We start from the raw sequence: 5,554 nt of genomic DNA, 5'->3' as shown, positions 1-5,554 counted from the left end.
AGGTCTCCTGGGGTGACAGCATTCCCAGCCAACATGGACTTCTGCTCTTTTCCATGGATAAAATATCCCAACCTCTACTCTGCAGCGGTAATTAATCATTTGTGATCCTCAACCTACTGAACAGCCGCACAGCCAGCTCTTCCCTCTCCTAGTGTATCCTCACCCACCCCCTGCAGACTGTGAGCCCTCGCGGGCAGGGTCCTCCCTCCTTATGTACTCGTGTGCCTTGTTATCTGCTCATGTTTAATGTAATTGTCTATATTTGCCCCGTATTCACATGTAAAGCGCCATGGAATAAATGGCGCTATAAAAATGTATAATAATAATAATAATAATAAAATTTTGTCCTACATGACAGTATCCAGGATTTTGCAATATCAATGTGATAACTCTCGCCTAATTCGTATGCTGTAGACCGCTAGGTAGACAACTATGCCCCATGTCGCACTCTCTGGCCTCCAGACATAGTAATGCAAAAGAGGTTAAATAATCTAACCGCAATAAAGATGCAGATCACAAACCACATGTGGAGATGGTTCGATGAGGAGGAACTCTGTGTCTGCCATAGGTCAGTGAACTGTTGCACTGAAGATGATTGATATCCAGTATTCGTTAAAAACAATGCTGTGATTAAAAACCATTTTCTTGGTTCCAGGCGCATTAAGTAGTTCCCTGGGATGTTTTGCTTCTAATAATGGTCTTGTTATTTTTAACTCAAAACCTCGGATGTGTGATAATGAATGTCAGTCGTTTTCATTGCAACAGTTCTTCTGCGATGGACGAGTTGCTCCAAGCTGACATCTATAAGGGTGTGATGGGGCTGTCATATACCGGCACCTGAAGACAACAATTGTAGTGGGAATATTTATTTGTGGTTCTATTATGCTTTTATGGTATAATGTGAAATGTAAAATGCATAGAGTGTTGTAGGTATTGATGCTGCTGTATGAGTACTGTAAGGTAATGCCTAAGGTAACCCAGGTATAGGGAAAGGACATAGCTTAGTACTTAGGCCGTAATAGGTAGGAACATTAGGCCAGAGAAGGCAGTAGAAGTCCTATTTTTGTGTAAGATATAAGAATAGGTTGGGATACAGTTAAATGTTTGGGACGAGCCCATTGTGGGAAGGGGTGAGGTCAAACAAACAGGAGAAGCATCTCCTGGTTTAGTTAGTCTGAATTAGTGAGGGGTTCATGTGAAGTTTAGGTTCATACTGTTATGGCATCATGAGATCGTAACACATTTCAGGTGGACTTTCCTGTAACGTCCAGGACCAGAAGCCCGAACAAGGCACTGAGGAGTATGTCTTAATCCCTTCCATACAGAGGAAGCCGGATGGAGAACCACGTGAGGGAAACAGCAGATCTCAGGAAAACCATGGGGCTGACAGGAGAATCAAGTGTGGGGATAATCCGAGCAGAACCTACAGTAAGTAGAGGCTTGAAATGTACTGTGTTGATGAAACTGGAACTGGAGGGTGCTGTGCCCAAAACTGCGTGTTAAAGACTGCTGTGTCTGAACTGTCCAGTAAAGTTGAACTTGTTATAACGCATCAGGTATCCCCTGATGTTCTGACATGTGTGCAGCTGATCCAGAAACCAAGGCCATGGGTGCAGCGGTGGCCTCCAGCCTACAAGTGAATGCAAAGCAGACTTCACAGCACACTATATATAGACTGGGACACTTGACTGCATATCCCAAGATGGGACCTCCGAGATACCACGCCGATCTTACCCCCCTGATCCTTTACCAAAGAAATGTTTCTACCCCTAAATTAAGACATGACAATTATTTCTTTGGATAATTTGGCCACAGCGGCCATTTTATTAATAACAAACATAAACAACCATTTATACATTTGTATAAAACTTGAGGGGAGGGTTCTTGGAGCTAATAAATCTGGCACCTAATAGGCAAAAGCCCAAATCAACTTGAAGCGAAAACCCTTCTTTACCCTCAGCCGTAACCACCAGCTCGAGGGCACCATGTAACCCGTTTACCGGGCAAACCAACCCCAAAGCTCCCGAGGTAAAATCCCCGTCCAGAGCCAGTAAACCAAAGCCAGATCAGCCCCATAAAACTAACTCCAAGAACCCCGCCCCCCGCCAACCACGAGCAGCACTGAACACCTCAGGCTCGCGAGTGCCCCACCACCGCCATGGCCCTCTCCACCCCTTCCTGTATTGCCAACATCCACAAATCCAAGCCAATATCGTTCAAATGAACGCCATCATTCCTCCAATAATTTCCCACACCAGCTTCCAACTCAAAATGGCGAACCGCCACCCCCCCGTTACGGGAAACAAAACTCGCCACAGCCCTATTCAACTTTACCCGGGCCCTATTGATCCCTTTCATAGAACGTACTGCCCTCCACGTTTTCCTGGGAAGGATACCCATAACCTTAAAAAATCGTACCGGATATCCCTAATTAACTCCCTCACCGGCTTAGACCCCAAGTCATTCCCACCCAAATGGACAACTACAATGTCCGGGGAACGATCCAAACTAGCAGAGCGGGCAAACTCGGCCAGTAACCCGCGCCACAACATGCCCCGAAAACCCAACCATCGGACCACCACCGCATCTCTCTGAAAACCCAATTGCCTACCATCTTGTCTAACATCGGCACGAATCGCCCCCCAATGCACAAAAGAATGTCCGAAAATCCACGCCAGAAGTGGGGTCCGACCTGCAAAATACAACGATAATTAATACCCCACCAAGCAAGTAACAAAATCAATTACGCACATAAGATAAATAACGATTCGACGACCACCTGCCAATACGACGAATAACCTCCGGTCCCAGACCCAAACCAGCAGCCTCAGATGCTGCCCCAATTCGAAATGAATGCGTCCCAAATGACAAGGGATCAAGGCCTAAAAATGTCAACGCCTGTCTCAATACTGCCGTGAACTGAAACTGCAACAAAAACTCACCTTGACGGTGCCGTAAAAGTGGGCCAGACCTATCCGGCTCTAGCCTCCAATAATCCTCCAAACACCGATGAGGGCACATCGAACCCCCAACCACCTTCCCTAAAACCACACGTCTTCCTTTTCCCAACTGATCGGTCTTCGACCGCCGAATCCAAAAGGCAATCCCACCTGACCAAAATTCAATATCCTCCGCCAACAAACCCCCGACTGTAAACCTGTTAGGGGAAACCAGCTCCCCTATTCTCAACGCCCCGAAAAAAGCCAACGAAAAGGTCAATCGAAACAGAACAGCCTCAAAGTAAGAACTACAAACTTCCCCCAATGCTTCCCCCAAACGCTCCAACGTCCCGAAAGATATGGGTCTTCGTGTATCGCAAGTTGAAAAACCCTTCCGAAAACCTTTTAACGCCTGCCGGATCAAGAAATCCTTAGTAACATCCACGGCACCCTGGAGCTTAAAACCAAAAGCCACACCAGCTATAAATTTATTCAGTTTCGACACAGACCAACCCCATTCCTCCGCCGACCCAATCAAAAGCAAAATCGCCATCACCCTGTCACCATCCGATTCAACTGAACCCAACTGCTCCAACCACCCTTCCCACAAATGCCATGACGCCTCATAACCTGACCACGTCCTTCCGGACACCGAGGACTGTATCAGCCGACCTCCTCGTCCGCAACAATCCGCCACAAATGAAAAGGGCATGTCGTTCCTGCATCTTCTGCTTCTGGAGCCAACTCCCGGAAACGTTCCCACTGCAAACGAGACAGAGCATCGGCTATAGAGTTTTGAACGCCGGGAACATGTACAGCCGAAATCCATGTATTCAACTCCAGGCACCGCAAAACTAACTCCCGAACCAATCTGATTACCGGGGGAGAGGACGAAGAAAGACTATTGATCACCGACACCACACTCGAATTATCACAATGAAAACGTATTCGCCTATCCTTAAGAGTACTGCCCCAAATGAACACCGAAACCACAATTGGAAACAGCTCCAACAACGCCAAATTTTTGGTGAAACCAGCTTCATGCCACCAATCAGGCCATCCTCCAACACTCCATTTTCCAGCACAATAAGCCCCGTATCCAACACTACCAGCCGTGTCCGTAAAAATTTCGCAATCAAAATCGTTCAAATCCTCCTGTTGGATCAGGGCCCTGCCATTATAATTGTCCAAAAAACGCCGCCAAACTACCAAATCCTCCCTGTGTTCTTTGTTCAAACGTACAAAATGATGTGCTGACCGCACTCCAGCCGTAGCCCTCGACAATCTCCTACAAAATATCCTGCCCATAGGCATAATACGGCACGCAAAGTTCAAACGCCCCAACAGCGACTGCAGCTCTTTCAACGTAACCTTGCGCAACTTTTCGCATCTCATCACCTCCTGCCGTAAAGCCAATAGCTTCTCCTCAGGCAAGCGGCACTCCATCTTCTCCGAGTCTATGAGAATACCTAAAAAACTCAAAACCGTGCCAGGTCCCTCCGTTTTTTCCCGCGCTAAGGGCACACCAGACTGTCCCGCCACCCATTCCATCGTAGCCAACAAATTGCCACACAACAAAGAATCCGGGGGGCCAACAAACAAAAAATCATCTAAGTAATGAATAACAGACGGAACCTGGGAAACATCCCGAACAACCCACTCCAAAAAAGTACTAAAGGCCTCGAACAGCAAGCAGGAAATCGAACAACCCATAGACAAACACCTGTCCAGATAGAACCCCCGTTCCAAAAACATCCTAACAGCTGGATACTATCGGGGTGAACTGGAAGCAAACGAAAAGCCGATTCAACATCTGTCTTAGCCATTAATGCACCAGTGCCATACCTACGCACCCATTGCACCGCGGCATCGAAGGAGGTATAAACCACGGAACAGAGCTCTTCAGCTATGCCGTCATTAACTGACTGGCCCTTTGGATATGACAGATGTTGAATAAGGCGAAACTTATTAGGCTCTTTTTTAGGGACAACCCCCAGAGGCGAAACAACCACCCCATCCACAGGTAAATCACTAAACGGCCCCGCCATGCGCCCTAACTCAACCTCCTTCGCCAATTTAGCCGTAACCACATCCGCCTGAAGGTTAGCCGACCTCAAATTCTTTTTAGAAAAGGGGATAGTATGAGCCGGATGAGGAATCCGAAAACCCTCCGAAAAACCATCCCACACTAACCTAGCCTTTTCCTTATCCGGATACCTACTTAGATAAGGGGCCATCTTTAGAACCCTCACTGGCGTCACCCCCTTGACCGCCTCCCACTGCTGGTTTGCCCCTTGCTTTCTTGAAACACTTGGCCACTCCATGCGAAGCCCCTCCACAGTGAGAACAGACATGCTTGAACTTGCATGTACTGCCGTATTTGCATTGGCCGTCATTAAACTGCCAACACGTCCCTGCTTTGTCCTTAGCTCCTTGTGACCCCTGTCCCCCAGCTCCTTGCCCTGACTGCGGACCACTAGGGTTGAGCGACCTTTACTTTTATAGGATCGGGTCGGGTTTCACGAAACCCGACTTTTTCAAAAGTCGGGTCGAGTGAAATCGGCCGATCCTATAAAAAAGTCGGGGTCGGCCGAAACCCGAAACCCAATGCAGTG

The sequence above is a fragment of the Ranitomeya imitator genome, chromosome 8 (assembly GCF_032444005.1).
Source record: "Ranitomeya imitator isolate aRanImi1 chromosome 8, aRanImi1.pri, whole genome shotgun sequence".
NCBI classification, from domain to species: Eukaryota; Metazoa; Chordata; class Amphibia; order Anura; family Dendrobatidae; genus Ranitomeya; species Ranitomeya imitator.
Note: the sequence above shows the minus strand (reverse complement) of the source record.